Source organism: Salmo salar, chromosome ssa13, assembly GCF_905237065.1.
Source record: "Salmo salar chromosome ssa13, Ssal_v3.1, whole genome shotgun sequence".
Classification (NCBI taxonomy): Eukaryota; Metazoa; Chordata; class Actinopteri; order Salmoniformes; family Salmonidae; genus Salmo; species Salmo salar.
Window position 1 is genome coordinate 108050526 of NC_059454.1, and position 20000 is coordinate 108070525.

Below are 20000 nucleotides of genomic sequence, written 5' to 3' on the forward strand. Positions count from 1 at the left end.
CGCTCCCTGCCTGGCACACAGCTCACAGCGATGCTGCCCGTGCCCTGCCTGGCACACAGCTCACAGCGATGCTGCCCGCTCCCTGCCTGGCACACAGCTCACAGCGATGCTGCCCGCTCCCTGCCTGGCACACAGCGATGCTGCCCGCTCCCTGCCTGGCACACAGCGATGCTGCCCGCTCCCTGCCTGGCACACAGCTCACAGCGATGCTGCCCGCTCCCTGCCTGGCACACAGCCACAGCGATGCTGCCCGCTCCCTGCCTGGCACACAGCTCACAGCGATGCTGCCCGCTCCCTGCCTGGCACACAGCTCACAGCGATGCCAGTCAGAAAGGCAGGCAGCTTCTCCTCCAAACCTGGTCATTCTGTCTGCTTCAGGTGTGTGTTTGTCCCAGTCCCTGTATTGGTGTGTTTGTCCCAGTCCCTGTATTGGTGTGTTTGTCCCAGTCCCTGTATTGGTGTGTTTGTCCCAGTCCCTGTATTGGTGTGTTTGTGCCAGTCCCTGTATTGGTGTGTTTGTCCCAGTCCCTGTATTGGTGTGTTTGTCCCAGTCCCTGTATTGGTGTGTTTGTCCCAGTCCCTGTATTGGTGTGTTTGTCCCAGTCCCTGTATTGGTGTGTTTGTCCCAGTCCCTGTATTGGTGTGTTTGTCCCAGTCCCTGTATTGGTGTGTTTGTCCCAGTCCCTGTATTGGTGTGTTTGTCCCAGTCCCTGTATTGGTGTGTTTGTCCCAGTCCCTGTATTGGTGTGTTTGTCCCAGTCCCTGTAATGGTGTGTTTGTCCCTCCTGTATTGGTGTGTTTGTCCCAGTCCCTGTATTGGTGTGTTTGTGCCAGTCCCTGTATTGGTGTGTTTGTCCCGTCCTGTATTGGTGTGTTTGTCCCAGTCCCTGTATTGGTGTGTTTGTGCCAGTCCCTGTATTGGTGTGTTTGTCCCAGTCCCTGTATTGGTGTGTTTGTCCCAGTCCCTGTATTGGTGTGTTTGTCCCTGTAATGGTGTGTTTGTCCCAGTCCCTGTATTGGTGTGTTTGTCCCAGTCCCTGTATTGGTGTGTTTGTCCCAGTCCCTGTATTGGTGTGTTTGTGCCATCCCTGTATTGGTGTGTTTGTCCCAGTCCCTGTATTGGTGTGTTTGTCCCAGTCCCTGTATTGGTGTGTTTGTCCCAGTCTCTGTATTGGTGTGTTTGTCCCAGTCCCTGTATTGGTGTGTTTGTCCCAGTCCCTGTATTGGTGTGTTTGTCCCAGTCCCTGTATTGGTGTGTTTGTCCCAGTCCCTGTATTGGTGTGTTTGTCCCAGTCCCTGTATTGGTGTGTTTGTCCCAGTCCCTGTATTGGTGTGTTTGTCCCAGTCCCTGTATTGGTGTGTTTGTCCCAGTCCCTGTATTGGTGTGTTTGTCCCAGTCCCTGTATTGGTGTGTTTGTCCCAGTCCCTGTATTGGTGTGTTTGTCCCAGTCCCTGTATTGGTGTGTTTGTCCCAGTCCCTGTATTGGTGTGTTTGTCCCAGTCCCTGTATTGGTGTGTTTGTCCCAGTCCCTGTATTGGTGTGTTTGTCCCAGTCCCTGTATTGGTGTGTTTGTCCCAGTCCCTGTATTGGTGTACAGTACAGCTCTAATGTGATGTAAAATGCTGTTAGCATTATCACACCAAACCGCCATTCTCCTCACTAACAAAGAGGAGGCGTTTTACTAACAGATGCTGATCACAGCGTGAAACTGATTGAACTAACAAATAAAAATGGCGAGTGTTGAACAAAATTATTAGCGGCATGTCATTTCATTTTTAAAGGTCCCAAAAATATTTTTGTATATTTAATTGAATTATTGAAATAGATATTTGATTCACAATTTTCAAAATAAATTATTTGGTGAAATTATTTTGATGAACACAATATTTAGCTGTCAGTATTTCTTTGTCCGTAACTACAAAAGTCGCTTTGATAGGTTTAACCTACACTCGTACAATCCACACTATCATTCGCACCGTCCAGAGAAACCTTGAAACCTAGAATCCTGGAACACTGCAGAGCGCTATCGACGGGGGAACAAAAGACAAGTTTATTGTGGGTTGAAATACAGTTGAAATGCAGGTCTTTGGAAGGGGTCTGGAATACAGATTTTCCAGGCGGCGTGATGTGTTGGCAAGACACAGAGAGCTTCCTGGCCCCTGGGCTTTGCCAGCGAGTGTGTGTGTGTCTATGTGTGTGTGTGTGTCTGTGTGTGCCAGGTTTCCTTGCTGCTGCCTCTGCGGCATGGCATGGCAGGGTGGTAACACTCGCTCCCTTTGTTGTGCACCCAGCGTCTTGCACCTAGGAGATACATTCATATATATATATATGTATTTTCAGCAGTCAGTGACCAAAAGCCCCTCTTTGGCATCATGGGTGGAATGTCTTTCATATTTCTCATAATTTCATCATTAATAAAAACAAAAATACAATAAAATTATGACAAAGAAATCTGATGTTTCTATTGTCAAACGGTTTTGTTATATTTCAGTCTCCTGTGATGTTTATAAAGTGTAATATCGGGATGCAAACTCATAATGTAATACATTTCAACTCTATATCTGATATTGTACAGGGTTCTTCTTTATTTTAAACCCATAACTGTGTATGTGAAGTGGATACTTCTGTTACAAAGTAGATTTGTTTAAGACTACAGAAGAAACACTCTGTGTCACCCTGATTTAACCCACTGCACTAAAAGGTTTATAATAGGAGTAAACTGTTGCCCATATTCATGGTGGTATATTTGTGGGTTTGACGTCCCTGTTTTTACTCTAGTTCGCGGCGTAGTGTAGTTGGAGTGTAGTGGATGTGGTGTGGGACAGAAGGAGATCCCATGTTTCAGACCACTGCGGTTATAACTTCAAGGGTGACAGAGCGATAGGTACGGCTTTGTGTTTGGTGTGTGTCCGTTATCTCTGGTGTGCCCACAGTATTTTGGTGTGTGTCCCCGGTACCCGCTGGGATTGGCCTTGGTTCTGGTTCTGGTTCTGTGTGGACCAGGATTCCCTCTCTGTCTCACCCCCCCTCTGACTTGGTGTTTTGGGGCTGGGTTATGCCCATCCCCTGGCCACCTGTCAGACCCCTCCCTGGTCCCCCGTCAGACCCACCGTGCCAGGCTTGGTCCTCACCCCCTCCCTGGCCCCCCGTCAGACCCACCGTGCCATGCTTGGTCCTCACCCCCTCCCTGGCCCCTCTGGCCTGGCTCCAGGGTTACTTCTTATAATAAAGAGAGTCTTTGAAGAGTCGTTGCGAATAACAAGGCACTGCTCGCTACCTCTGCCAACTTTCTGTCTTAATTCAAGGGGCATTTTAAATTGGGCGGTGAATGGGGTAGGGGTGGGCGGTCGGCGAGGGGGGGGGTGGGGGTTAACCTCGGCGGGGGGTTTGCATACACACACACACACACACATACACACACACTCGCTCGACTTAGAGTATTAAGGAGCTAGCTGGATGCTGTGCCAGTGAGACGCTCTTCAAATTGGGGTTTTAAACCTCTTCCAACAGAGGGGGGGATTTAGTGAGAGGGAAATCCCTCAAGACAACAACAGTTTTGTATGGATGCAAAAAAAACGTAATTAATATTCCCCTTAAGGATAAATACTTCTAGCAAATTCTCTCTGGCTCTTTGTCCGACTGCCTTTGTTGGGATATTTGCTGGCAAGATTCAGGGCTATAAATAATTGTTGTTCTCTCAAGGTGTTGCCTAATGTGACGCCTACTGTAACTGCACTGGAGTTGACTGTTACTGTAATGTACTGTAGTTCACAATACTGTTACTGTAATATACTGTAGTTCACTAAACTGTTACTGTAATATACTGTATTTCACTAAACTGTTACTGTACTGTAATGTACTGTAGTTCGCTAAACTGTTACTGTAATGTACTGTAGTTCACTAAACTGTTACTGTAATGTACTGTAGTTCACTAAACTGTTACTGTAATATACTGTATTTCACTAAACTGTTACTGTAATGTACTGTAGTTCACTAAACTGTTACTGTAATGTACTGTAGTTCACTAAACTGTTACTGTAATGTACTGTAGTTCACTAAACTGTTACTGTAATATACTGTTGTTCACTAAACTGTTACTGTAATATACTGTAGTTCACTATACTGTTACTGTACTGTAATATATGGTAGTTTACTATACTGTTACTGTAATGTACTGTAATATACTGTAGTACCCTATACTGTTGCTGTACAGTACTGTAAAATACTGTAGTTCACTAAACTTTACTGTACTGTAATATACTGAAAAAAATTGTAGTTCACTGAACTGTAATATACTGTAGTTTACTGAACTGTTCTGTACTGTTCTGTACTGTTCTGTACTGTTCTGTACTGGTAATATACTGTATGTCACGTCCTGACCAGTATAAGGGTTATTTGTTATTGTAGTTTGGTCAGAACGTGGCAGAGGGTATTTGTTTTATGTGGTTCGGGGTGGTGGTTTATTTAGTAGGGCGTTTGATTTATTATTTCCGGGTTTTGGTTTATGTTCTATGTTTTGTACTTCTATGTTCTTTCTGTGTTGGTATATTTCTATGTTTAGGTTAATGGGGGGTCGGACTCTCAATTGGAGGCAGGTGCTTTCTCGTTGCCTCTGATTGAGAGTCCTATATATGGGTAATTGTTTGGTTTAGTGTTGGTGGGAGATTGTCTCTTGTTTTGCCGTGTGTGAGCCTCACAAGACTGTTTGGTTGTTCGTGAGTTCTTCATCGGTTTTGTTATTTTGGTGTTTTTCTTGGTTCAATAAATATCCAGATGAGCATCCACATTCCTGCTGCGTTTTGGTCCTCCATTCCAGACGACAACTGTGACACTGTAGTTCACTATAATGTTATGTTCTGTACTGTAATATACTGTTGTTAACTTTATTGTACTGTAATATACTCTAATATACTGTAGTTAAATATACTGCACTGTTCTGTACTGTAGTTCACTGTACTGTACCGTTCTGTAGTTCATTAAACTGTACTATATACTATATATATACTGTACTATACTGTACTGTACTGTTCTGTAGTTAACAAAACTGTACTGGTAGTTCATTATGTACTGTACTGTTCTGTAGTACACTATACTGTACTGTACTGTTCTGTAGTACACTATACTGTTCTGTAGTTCACTATACTATACTATACTATACTATACTATACTATACTATACTATACTATGCGATACTATACTATACTGCACTATACTATACTGTACTGCACTATACTGTACTGTACTATACTATACTGTACTGCACTATACTGTACTGTACTATACTATACTGTACTGCACTATACTATACCGTACTATACTATACTGTGCTGTACTGTACTATACTGTACTGTACTATACTGCACTGTTCTGTACCGTACTGTAGTTGACTATACTATACTGAACTGTACTTCACTATACTATACTGCGCTATACTATACTCTACTATACTATACTATACTGTGCTGTACTGCACTATACTGTACTGTACTATACTGTACTGTGCTGTAGTTCACTATGCTATACTTTTCTACACTGTACTATACTATACTGTACTATACTATACTATACTGTACTATACTGTCCTATACTACACTATACTATGCTGTACTATACTATACTGTACCTTTATTTCTACTCTGCTAAGATTTTCTGTCTATGTACTGTAGGTGGTCTATGTACTGTAGGTGGTCTATGTACTGTAGGTGGTCTATGGTCTATGTACTGTAGGTGGTCTATGGTCTATGTACTGTAGGTGGTCTATGTACTGTAGGTGGTCTATGTACTGTAGGTGGTCTATGTACTGTAGGTGGTCTATGAAAGTATATCTGTGTGAAAGAGAATGTGTGTGTGTGATTGTCTGTGCATCACAATGTGTGTGTGTGTGTGTGTGTGTGTGTGTGTGTGTGTGTGTATCTGTGTGTGTGTGTGTGTGTGTGTGTGTGTGTGTGTGTGTGTGTGTGTGTGTGTGTGTGTGTGTGTGTGTGTGTGTGTGTGTGTTGAGATCTCTGTGATTGTGTGGTGTTTTATGAACAGATGTTTCCTCTGTCAGACGGAGTACAGCTTTTGGGTAACAGGCTCTCTCACCCTGTGTGTGTGTGTGTGTGTGTGTGTGTGTGTGTGTGTGTGTGTGTGTGTGTGTGTGTGTGTGTGTGTGTGTGTGTGTGTGTTTGTTTCATGACGTCTTTCAGACAGACAGTCGTCTTCCCTCTGTTTTCATGGTCCATTTTCTTCCTGTGGAAAAATCTACTCATAATGAATTTGATTTGCTCAGCTGTCATTTTGACTTGAGAGAATCAAACTGGTGTATGTAAAGCTAGCAGTTTAGAGGCATCTACTGGACACTGAACACATACTGAACACATACTGAACATATACTGAACATGTACTGAACACATACTGAACATATACTGAACATGTACTGAACACATACTGAACATATACTGAACATATACTGAACATGTACTGAACATATACTGAACATATACTGAACATGTACTGAACACATACTGAACATATACTGAACATGTACTGAACACATACTGAACACATACTGAACATGTACTGAACATGTACTGAACACATACTGAACACATACTGAACATGTACTGAACACATACTGAACATATACTGAACATGTACTGAACATGTACTGAACACATACTGAACATATACTGAACATGTACTGAACATATACTGAACACATACTGAACATATACTGAACATGTACTGAACATATACTGAACACATACTGAACATATACTGAACATGTACTGAACATGTACTGAACACATACTGAACACATACTGAACATATACTGAACATGTACTGAACATATACTGAACATATACTGAACATATACTGAACACATACTGAACATATACTGAACATGTACTGAACATGTACTGAACATATACTGAACATGTACTGAACATGTTCAGTACTGAACATGTACTGAACATGTACTGAACATATACTGAACATGTACTGAACATGTACTGAACATGTACTGAACATATACTAAACATATACTGAACATATACTGAACATGTACTGAACATGTACTGAACATGTACTGAACATATACTGAACATGTACTGAACATGTTCAGTACTGAACATGTACTGAACATGTACTGAACATATACTGAACATGTACTGAACATGTACTGAACATGTACTGGACAAAAATATTAACGGAACATGCAACAATTTCTAAGATTTTACTGAGTTACAGTTCATATCAGGAAATCAGTCAATTGAAATAAATAAATTAGGTCCTAATCTATGGATTTCACATGACTGGGAATACAGATACTATACTGTACTGTACTGTAGTTCACTATACTGTACTGTACTGTACTGTACTGTACTGTAGTTCACTATACTGTACTGTACTGTAGTTCACTATACTGTACTGTACTGTAGTTCACTATACTATACTGTACTGTACTATAATGTAGTTCACTATAATATACTGTACTGTACTGTACTGCACTGTAATGTAGTTTGTTATACTGTACTATACTATACTATACTATACTGTACATGAACCTTTCTTTCTTCTCTGCTACGATTGTCTGTCCATGTACTGTATGTGGTCCATTGTGTTGTGACAAAACTGCACATTTTAGAGTAGCCTTTTATTGTTCCCAGCACAAGGTGCACCTGTGTAATGATCATGCTGTTTAATCAGCTTCTTGATGTGCCACACCTGCCAGGTGGATGGATTATCTTGGCAAAGGAGAAATGTTCACTAACAGGGATGTACACAAATTTGTGCACAAAATTTGAGAGAAATAAGCTTTTTGTGTGTATGGAACATTTCTGGGATCTTTTATTTCAGCTCATGAAACATGTGACCAACACTTTACATGTTGCTTTTATATTTTTGTTTAGTGTATATGGTCTACACATACTGAGACAGAGAGGTGCTGTTTCACTGTCCAGACAGCATCAGATACATGGTCTACACATACTGAGACAGAGAGGTGCTGTTTCACTGTCCAGACAGCATCAGATACATGGTCTACACATACTGAGACAGAGAGATGCTGTTTCACTGTCCAGACAGCATCAGATACATGGTCTACACATACTGAGACAGAGAGATGCTGTTTCACTGTCCAGACAGCATCAGATACATGGTCTACACATACTGAGACAGAGAGGTGCTGTTTCACTGTCCAGACAGCATCAGATACACGGTCTACACATACTGAGACAGAGAGATGCTGTTTCACTGTCCAGACAGCATCAGATACACGGTCTACACATACTGAGACAGAGAGATGCTGTTTCACTGTCCAGACAGCATCAGATACACGGTCTACACATACTGAGACAGAGAGATGCTGTTTCACTGTCCAGACAGCATCAGATACACGGTCTACACATACTGAGACACAGAGATGCTGTTTCACTGTCCAGACAGCATCAGATACACGGTCTACACATACTGAGACAGAGAGATGCTGTTTCACTGTCCAGACAGCATCAGATACATGGTCTACACATACTGAGACAGAGAGATGCTGTTTCACTGTCCAGACAGCATCAGATACATGGTCTACACATACTGAGACAGAGAGGAGCTGTTTCACTGTCCAGACAGCATCAGATACATGGTCTACACATACTGAGACAGAGAGATGCTGTTTCACTGTCCAGACAGCATCAGCTACATGGTCTACACATACTGAGACAGAGAGGTGCTGTTTCACTGTCCAGACAGCATCAGCTACATGGTCTACACATACTGAGACAGAGAGGTGCTGTTTCACTGTCCAGACAGCATCAGATACATGGTCTACACATACTGAGACAGAGAGATGCTGTTTCACTGTCCAGACAGCATCAGATACATGGTCTACACATACTCAGACAGAGAGATGCTGTTTCACTGTCCAGACAGCATCAGATACATGGTCTACACATACTGAGACAGAGAGGTGCTGTTTCACTGTCCAGACAGCATCAGATACACGGTCTACACATACTGAGACAGAGAGGTGCTGTTTCACTGTCCAGACAGCATCAGATACACGGTCTACACATACTGAGACAGAGAGATGCTGTTTCACTGTCCAGACAGCATCAGATACACGGTCTACACATACTGAGACAGAGAGATGCTGTTTCACTGTCCAGACAGCATCAGATACACGGTCTACACATACTGAGACAGAGAGATGCTGTTTCACTGTCCAGACAGCATCAGATACACGGTCTACACATACTGAGACACAGAGATGCTGTTTCACTGTCCAGACAGCATCAGATACACGGTCTACACATACTGAGACAGAGAGATGCTTTCACTGTCCAGACAGCATCAGATACACGGTCTACACATACTGAGACAGAGAGATGCTGTTTCACTGTCCAGACAGCATCAGATACATGGTCTACACATACTGTCCAGACAGCATCAGATACATGGTCTACACATACTGTCCAGACAGCATCAGATACATGGTCTACACATACTGAGACAGAGAGGAGCTGTTTCACTGTCCAGACAGCATCAGATACATGGTCTACACATACTGAGACAGAGAGATGCTGTTTCACTGTCCAGACAGCATCAGATACATGGTCTACACATACTGAGACAGAGAGGAGCTGTTTCACTGTCCAGACAGCATCAGATACATGGTCTACACATACTGAGACAGAGAGGTGCTGTTTCACTGTCCAGACAGCATCAGATACATGGTCTACACATACTGAGACAGAGAGATGCTGTTTCACTGTCCAGACAGCATCAGATACATGGTCTACACATACTGAGACAGAGAGGTGCTGTTTCACTGTCCAGACAGCATCAGATACATGGTCTACACATACTGAGACAGAGAGATGCTGTTTCACTGTCCAGACAGCATCAGATACATGGTCTACACATACTCATACAGAGAGATGCTGTTTCACTGTCCAGACAGCATCAGATACATGGTCTACACATACTGAGACAGAGAGGTGCTGTTTCACTGTCCAGACAGCATCAGATACATGGTCTACACATACTGAGACAGAGAGGAGCTGTCAGATGCGTCGTTCTGTCAGCGTGCGTCTCGTTTAAAATAAATAATCAACTTTTCACTATTTTATTTAGATGGGAAGGAGGTACAGTGGGGCCCCCATAACGCTGGCACGGGACTGGTGCTGTCCTCCCACTGCTGGTCAGTCCAGTGTTTGACCTGGTGTTGTTAGTCAGTCCACTGCTGGTCAGTCCAGTGTTTGACCTGGTGTTGTTAGTCAGTCCACTGCTGGTCAGTCCAGTGTTTGACCTGGTGTTGTTAGTCAGTCCACTGCTGGTCAGTCCAGTGTTTGACCTGGTGTTGTTAGTCAGTCCACTGCTGGTCAGTCCAGTGTTTGACCTGGTGTTGTTAGTCAGTCCACTGCTGGTCAGTCCAGTGTTTGACCTGGTGTTGTTAGTCAGTCCACTGCTGGTCAGTCCAGTGTTTGACCTGGTGTTGTTAGTCAGTCCACTGCTGGTCAGTCCAGTGTTTGACCTGGTGTTGTTAGTCAGTCCACTGCTGGTCAGTCCAGTGTTTGACCTGGTGTTGTTAGTCAGTCCACTGCTGGTCAGTCCAGTGTTTGACCTGGTGTTGTTAGTCAGTCCACTGCTGGTCAGTCCAGTGTTTGACCTGGTGTTGTTAGTCAGTCCACTGCTGGTCAGTCCAGTGTTTGACCTGGTGTTGTTAGTCAGTCCACTGCTGGTCAGTCCAGTGTTTGACCTGGTGTTGTTAGTCAGTCCACTGCTGGTCAGTCCAGTGTTTGACCTGGTGTTGTCCTTCGACTGCTGGTCAGTCCAGGTTAATTCAATCTCCTGGACTTAATTATTATACCTCTGTTCATGGTAACAACATTTGTCTGTGTGAAATTATTTCAATGTAGCGAACACTTAAGTTAAATTTCATCTTTAAGTCCACTACTCATCTTGCTTTTATCATCTTAGAAATATAGTTCAAGTCTTTTTTTCCCCCTTTACTTGGAAGAGTTCCAGTGTCGGACAGCCTTAGCCAGCTAGCTAACATAAATTCCATTTCACTCTGTTTGACCCAGGTGTTTGAGTAGCCTACATTAGCTAGCTGCATTAGCTAGCTAAGTAAGTGAAAGTTAAAAAAAACAAATTCAAGTAAATATATCTATCGCTCTCTCTCAATCGGCTGCTTGTCGTATATATATAAAAAAACAAGGATTTGTTCAAAACTGTTCAACTATTGTCTTTCTCTCTTTTTGAGTCAACTACTCACCACATTTTATGCACTGCAGTGCTAGCTAGCTGTAGCTTATGATTTCAGTACTACATTCATTATCTGATCCTTTGATTGGACGGACAACATGCCAGTTCATGCTGCAAGATCTCTGATAGGTTGGAGGACGTCCTCCGGAAGTGATACAGCCCTGGATCGATGCAGTGCCTTAGACCGCTGGGCTACTTGGGAGTTTACGATTTTTATCCTTTTAATTCCGCTTTCTGTAATTAACCACCTGACAATGATTTAGAGAAATGAATAATAAAAAAAAATATATTATTAAAATGAAACTGTTCTATGAAAAATGCACATAGGTCTATACAAATAATAATAACTTGTACGCAGATTGGTAGCAATGGTAGGATAAATTGTATGATTCTCCAAACTTGAAAGTCACGTATCGCCTATGGTTTTTACCACCCATTACACACATAGGAGGTCCAGTGAAAACCCTGCTCCCCCCCCATGGAACTGAAATGCCTGTCCAACTGCCCTGGGGCAGTCTTACAAACGCACACAAGCACGTATGTTCACACACACACACACACACACACACACACACACACACACACACACACACACACACACACACACACATAGAGGTGGGGGCCAGAGGACAGTCAGCGGGAGGGAGTCTATCTTCCCCCCCATGGTGCTGCCATATCAATGGAGCAGTACATTTACATTACATTTACATTTACATTACATTTACATTTACATTTTAGTCATTTAGCAGACACTCTTATCCAGAGTGACTTACAATTAGGTATACTACAATTAGGTATACTACAATTAGGTATACTACAATTAGGTATTCTACAATTAGGTATTCTACAATTAGGTATACTACAATTAGGTATTCTACAATTAGGTATTCTACAATTAGGTATACTACAAGTAGGTATTCTACAATTAGGTATACTACAATTAGGTATTCTACAATTAGGTATTCTACAATTAGGTATACTACAATTAGGTATTCTACAATTAGGTATTCTACAATTAGGTATAGTACAATTAGGTATTCGACAATTAGGTATACTACAATTAGGTATACTACAATTAGGTATTCTACAATTAGGTATACTACAATTAGGTATTCTACAATTATTATACTACAATTAGGTATTCTACAATTGTTACACTACAATTAGGTATTCTACAATTATTATACTACAATTAGGTATTCTACAATTAGGTATACTACAATTAGGTATACTACAATTAGGTATACTACAATTAGGTATTCTACAATTCGGTATTCTACAATTAGGTATTAGGTATACTACAATTAGGTATACTACAATTAGGTATACTACAATTAGGTATACTACAATTAGGTATACTACAATTAGGTATTCTACAATTAGGTATACTACAATTAGGTATTCTACAATTGTTATACTACAATTAGGTATACTACAATTAGGTATTCTACAATTAGGTATTCTACAATTAGGTATACTACAATTAGTTATACTACAATTAGGTATACTACAAGTAGGTATTCTACAATTAGGTATTCTACAATTAGGTATACTACAATTAGGTATTCTACAATTAGGTATTCTACAATTAGGTATTCTACAATTAGGTATTCTACAATTAGGTATACTACAATTAGGTATTCGACAATTAGGTATTCTACAATTAGGTATACTACAATTAGGTAACATGCAATTAGGTATTCTACAGTAGGGCTTAAATCAGCAGGATGTCACAGGATTGTCACGGATCCCTCTGGAGCTTTCATCACGCACACCTGTCCCCTATTCCCACTGATTAGTATTTCTATATATATGTTCCCTTTGGTTTTCCATTGGGGGGGGTCGTTTTTGTGTACGATGTCTGTTGGTGCGTGTGAGTACCTGTGCTGTGTGTTTTTGGGCTTTCGTGCCCCTTGTGGATTGTGCAGATGATTACGGGCCTCGTCCCGTGTGTTAATCATTGTGCGCTTGTGTTATTTATTGGAGGTACACCTCGCTCTTTTGTTTGGGTTTCAACCCTGTGTTTTTATTTTTTACGTGTTTGTTCGGTCTATCGTCCCCATGCCTTAACACGGCACACAGGAATTTGGGGCTTAATAACAACAACAAAAAATATATATTACGCATTCCTGCTCCTGTCTCCCGAATCTCTTCATAAACAACGTGACAAAGTTGTTCAAGATAAATAAAATATATTTACTTCTAACCTTTTCTACATTTTGGCGTATTTAAGGGCCGATGGCTATGGGGAAAACAGAGTGTGGTTATAGTGTAATAATCCTGTGTGTGTTTAAGAGAGACTGTGTGTGTATTGTGTTGTTTCTTTGAACGTTGTGATGTAATAATGACTTCGTATCGTCAGCTAGGTTCTGACAACGGGGAAAGTGTGGGTTCGTGTTACACTCATTATCTTCCTACATCTGTTCACGGTTTGTTAGTTCCTAACAGCCATTAGTTCCTAGGGCTGAGGTGTGTGTGTGTGTGTGTGTGTGTGTGTGTGTGTGTGTGTGTGTGTGTGTGTGTGTGTGTGTGTGTGTGTGTGTGTGTGTGTGTGTGTGTGGACTAAGGCTGAGGTGTTGGAAACGGTTCACTATAATCTGTAACCTTGGTTTTTTGAATACAGCCCCTGCTGTGTGTGAGCTCTTGATTTCCTCCATTAGCTGTTAGCCAGATATACATGGAGGGGGACATTAACCATGGGGGATATTGGGCCTTTCAGGACCAGCAGAGAACAGAACCGAGTTCTGGTGAGAGCTGGGATACCAATACAGTTCAGGTGTGTGATATAGGACAGGAAGTTAAGTACACGTAGGGTGTTATAACCAGTTATGATAGGATTTATTGTGTTTATTAAGGGTCTTATAACCAGTTATGATAGGATTTATTGTGTTTATTAAGGGTCTTATAACCAGTTATGATAGAATTTATTGTGTTTATTAAGGGTCTTATAACCAGTTATGATAGGATTTATTGTGTTTATTAAGGGTCTTATAACCAGTTATGATAGGATTTATTGTGGTTATTAAGGGTCTTATAACCAGTTATGATAGGATTTGTTGTGGTTATTAAGGGTCTTATAACCAGTTATGATAGGATTTATTGTGTTTATTAAGGGTCTTATAACCAGTTATGATAGGATATATTGTGTTTATTAAGGGTCTTATAACCAGTTATGATAGGATATATTGTGTTTATTAAGGGTCTTCTAACCAGTTATGATATGATTTATTGTGTTTTATCAGGAAGGGTTAAGGTTCTAGGTCACATTCTGTTTTATCGGGAAGGGTTAAGTGTGAAACACACTGAGAATCTCACTTCCGATAGATTGCCCATAGACTGCCGATAGACTGCCGATAGACCGCCGATAGACCGCCGATAGACCGCCGATAGACTGCCGATAGACTGCCGATAGACCGCCGATAGACCGCCGATAGACTGCCCATAGACTGCCGATAGACCGCCGATAGACCGCCGATAGACCGCCGATAGACCGCCGATAGATTGCCGATAGACCGTCGATAGATTGCCGATAGACCGTCGATAGACTGCCGATAGATTGCCGATAGACTTCCCATAGACTGCCGATAGACTTCCCATAGACTGCCGATAGACTTCCCATAGACTGCCGATAGACTGCCCATAGACTGCCGATAGACTGCCGATAGGTACTATCACAGTGGGAGGCCGTTCCTTCTGTTGCTAGATCAAAAGCAGTACCTGCTGCATACCGACCCCGTAGCGACGAACCTGCCTTTTCTACTTGTAGAATCGCAATGCTCGTCAGTGGCCAATAACTTGACTTTGAGCCAATCAGAGAGCACGAAACCATCCCATAGTCTGCAATGTAGGCTATGGGATGGTAGCTAGTTAACTGCTCAGACGCAATGCACACAACGCTAAATACTTTCACCAAGCTAGCTAACCACTGACGCTACTATTGACATTATAATTACATCGTTTCCATAAAACACCTGCCTGTTTTCGCTGCAGCGTCCTTAGCTAGCTAGCTATGTTGTGCAAGCTAGAGAGTATGCTAACGTTAGTTAGCTAGCTATGATGTGCAAGCTAGAGAATATGCTAACGTTAGCTAGCTAGCTATGTTGTGCAAGCTTGAGAATATGCTAACGTTAGCTAGCTAGCTAAACATTTGATTATGGGCTGGCACTGGCGGTATGGGATTACGGAGAGTGAATTAAATTGTTTCTTCGTCATCTTGCTAGGTAGCTACTGTGCCTTCAGAAGGTATTCATACCCTTAACTTTTCAACATTGTTCTGTGCTAAAGCCTAAATTCTAAATGGATTAAATAAAAATAAAAAATTCTCACCCATCTACACATAATACCCATAATGACAAAGTGAAAACATGTTTTCAGAAATGTTAGCAAATTTATTGAAAATTAAATACAGAAATATCTCATTTACATAAGTATTCCACGTTAGAATCAACGGTAACTCTTTACTTGACACCCAGCGTCATAACACGTTATGACTTGGTCATAACCATGTCATAATAGGTCATAACGACAGACATGACACATATATTTACACCTGTTGTGACATATATTCCGTTATTTTATAGCTGGTTGTGACACCTACATATAGAGTGTTAAAACCCACCACACAAGGCAAAACATTCCGTTCCGTCGTAGCCTACGTGTCAACACTGTGTTTGTGTTGTATACATCTGTTAGAAATGGACTGATACCTGCTGATGACTGGAATGAATACAGGAACAGATCTCAGGAGCAGGACAAGACATGTGACTGATGACTGATATATGGACATGCACGTGATAGACCTCTCTGGCTTATATGATTATGATGGTCATAATGCTTCATGACAGTGTCATAAAGTGTATTTTCTACAAGTTATTTAAAATATAATGAAGAAAAAAAAACACGACTGTAAGGAATTAATTACAACAACAATAAAATAATTAAGAAACACACTTTCAAATGAAAGGAAACTTCTTGGCAGGGAATTCATGTGGGTTTTGACACACTTATGTAGGTGTTATAACCAGCCATAAAATAATACAATATATGTCACAACATGTGTAAATATATGGGTCATGACAGTGTTATGACCATATTAAAACAGGTTATGACAAGTTATGTCAGCTGTTATGACATATTATGACATGGTTATGACTGTGTCATAACTTGGTATGATGCTGGTTGGCAGGTAAAGTGTTACTGAATCACCTTTGGTAGCATTTAAAGCTGTGAGTCTTTGTGGGTAAGTCTGTAAGAGCTTTGGGCACCTGGATTGTACAATATTTGCACATTATTATATATATTTTTAAAAATTCTAGCTCTGTCACGTTTGTTGTTGATCATTCTTGCCATAGATTTCCAAGCTGATTTAATTCAAAACTGTAACTCCGCCACTCAGGAACATTCACTGTTTTCTTGGTAAGGAACTCCAGTGTATATTTGACCTTGTGTTTTAGATTACTCTCCTGCTGAAAGGTGAATTCCTCTCCCAGTGTCTGTTGGAAAGCAGACTGAATCAGGTTTTCCTCCAGGGTTTTGCCTGTGCTTAGCTCTATTCTGTTCATTTTTATCCTTAAAGAAATCCCTTACCGATGACAAGCATAACCATAACATGATGCAGCCACCACCATGGTACTCAGTGATGTGTTGTGTTGGGTTTGACCCTAATATAACGCTTTGTATTCAAAACACATTTTTTGAATTTTTCTTTAGTGCCTTACTGCAAACATGATGCATATTTTGGAATATTTGTATTCTGTTTCATTCTGTCAATTAGGTTAGTATTGTGGAGTAACTACAATGTTGTCGATCCATCCTCAGTTTTCTCCTATCACAGCCATTAAATTCTGTAACTGTTACCATTGGCCTCATGGTGAAATCCCTGACGGTTTCCATCCTCTCCGGCAACTGAGTTAGGAAGGACGCCTGTATCTTTGTAGTGACTGGGTGTATTGACACAGTACACCATCCAAAGTGTAATCAATAACTTCACCATGCTCAAAGGGCTATTTGGGCTCCCGAGTGGCGCAGCGGTCTAAGGCGCTGCATCTCAGTGCTAGAGGTGTCACTACAGACCCTGGTTCGATCCCGGGCTGTATCACAACCGGCTGTGATTGGGAGGGCGGCGCACAATTGGCCCAGCGTTGTTAGGGGAGGGTTTGGCTGGGCTAGGCCGTTATTGTAAAATAAGAATTTGTTCTTAACTGACTAGCCTAGTTAAATAAAAAAATATTCATTGTCTGTTTTTTTTGTTTGTTTTACCCTTCTTTGCGAGGCATTGGAAAACCTCCCTGGTCTTTGTGGTTGGATCTGTGTTTGAAATTCACTGCTCGACTGAGGGACCTTACAGATACAATGGCCTTCAGAAAGTATTCACGTCGCTTGACTTGTTCCCCCGTTTGTTTTGTTACAGCCTGAATACTGAAGGCACTGTATCTATCTGTGGCCATCTGGCTAATATCAACAAGAGCATTCTACAGCAGAGCAACGTTAGCGTAGCTAGCTAGCTAACATTGGAATCTACACCATAAACTAAGCAACACAGCATTGTCAAACAACGCTACTGCCACCTTCAGTTTTGGAGTATTTTAACAAGGCTTAGTGGCGACGACTTTGAGGTCTTTGCTGTGTGAACACTAAAGAGATTAACTGCAGAAGTGTAGTTGGAATCGTAAAAACACATACAGTCAAAAGGCGACTTGAGCCTTATTAAGAAGGGAGTGGTTGAGAGATTAGGGGGGTGGGGGGCGCTGTTGACTGGACCTATAGGGGTATAGGGGGGTGGGGGGGCGCTGTTGACTGGACCTATAGGGGTATAGGGGGGGTTGGCTTTTCGGGTTGTTACATAATAACGTTAGTCTCTCTGTATCAGTACGTCTCTCTGTATCAGTACGTCTCTCTGTATCAGTACGTCTCTCTGTATCAATACGTCTCTCTGTATCAGTACGTCTCTCTGTATCAGTACGTCTCTCTGTATCAGTACGTCTCTCTGTATCAAGGCTCTGTATCATGTTGCGTTTGTATCAATACGTCTCTCTGTATCAGTACGTCTCTCTGTATCAATACGTCTCTCTGTATCAATACGTCTCTCTGTATCAGTACGTCGCTCTGTATCAGTACGTCTCTCTGTATCAGTACGTCTCTCTGTATCAATAAGGCTCTGTATCAATATGTCTCTCTGTATCAATACGTCTCTCTGTATCAATACGTCTCTCTGTATCAGTACGTCTCTCTGTATCAATACGTCTCTCTGTATCAATACGTCTCTCTGTATCAATACGGCTCTGTATCAATACGTCTCTCTGTATCAATACGTCTCTCTGTATCAATACGTCTCTCTGTATCAATACGTCTCTCTGTATCAATACGTCTCTCTGTATCAATAAGTCTCTCTGTATCAATACGTCTCTCTGTATCAATACGTCTCTCTGTATCAATAAGTCTCTCTGTATCAATAAGTCTCTCTGTATCAATAAGTCTCTCTGTATCAATACGTCTCTGTATCAATACGTCTCTCTGTATCAGTACGTCTCTGTTTCAATACGTCTCTCTGTTTCTAAGTCTCTGGTGTCCACCTTCCCTCGTCCCAATCAGCAGTTTGAATTGAGTAGCTGATCATGAGTGTATGTCGCCTCGCAGTGCAATGGTAACACAACAATTAGTAGATAATAGCAATTCAATTCAAGTCTTTTCAACGACCCGAGCCAGGTTATGGGTGGGTTTACATGAGTAAAATGTGTCTAGTGAGATATATCTCTCGTCAACGTCAAGAGTGACAACTTTTCTGTTTACACTATCCTTGGATGTGGTGTGGTCAAAGTCCCATTCCTGCTTCATGTGAGTTCAGCTATTTATCATACCGTAAATACCATACTATATAGTTCAGCTATTTATCATACCGTAAATACCATAGTATATAGTTCAGCTATTTATCATACCGTAAATACCATAGTATATAGTTCAGCTATTTATAATACCATAAATACCATAGTATATAGACAAACAAAATAAGCATAGCAATTCAAACTGTACACAGGAGCTTCTCATCTTAACCATATTACACTTAAGTGTTGCACACTTGATTAATGCAAAGATTCACAAATGTGTGGATATTTTAAATAAATAAAAGCCTTTAATTTTTAATTTGACTAACAGATAAAAACATGCTGTCTACTGGTATTAAGGTAATTCTGGCAGGGACATGTGGTGTGTGAGAGATGTTGTCTTTACACTGCACCACTCAGGGGGGGGTGTGGTGTAGATGTCTACATCTGGAGGTAGTGTGGGAGATAAAATATATTTTAACCTAGATCTGTCTCTTTAAGGGTTCTCTACACTGATGTCACGGTCGAGGCAAAATAGAGCTACGAAGTTCTGGTTTTCGTCCCCCCCCCCAAAAAAATAAATATTTCAGCCGCACAACAACAACAAAAAGTACGTAGAAATACGTTGAGAGTTACGCAAAAATGGAGGTCCGTGGGATGTGTTTCTGATCTGTTGAGTCGTTTACACTGCACACGTCCTGTATCTCTCCTGGACCTAGTTTGTGTCGTCAAACTAGTGTAGCTCTGTTTTCAGCTTCCTGGTACCCCACTATTATCTGATTCTAGAGCGGCCATTGTTATTGAAATGTTTTGTAATATTATCAGGGTCGTCGTTATTATTATTATTATTTTGATTGTCATTACGGACTGGCATCATTATCACGATGAAGGCGTTAGTAACAAGCAGGCAGGGGGTGTGTGTGTGTGTGTAT

General features: G+C 41.4%; 1 protein-coding gene across 14 annotated transcripts in view; it reads left to right on the forward strand.

The window, feature by feature from the left end:
• Positions 1–20000, forward strand: part of LOC106568540 (transcription factor 4) — a 428072-nt gene that overhangs the window by 146743 nt on the left and 261329 nt on the right. The window contains exon 1 of one of the 14 annotated variants that reach the window (XM_045692650.1): positions 13954–14024. The exons of the other annotated variants lie outside the window; for them this stretch is intronic. The gene's annotated coding sequence lies outside the window, so the exon portion shown is untranslated. Of the gene's footprint in view, positions 1–13953; positions 14025–20000 lie in introns of those variants that run through there. 14 annotated transcript variants of the gene reach the window in all.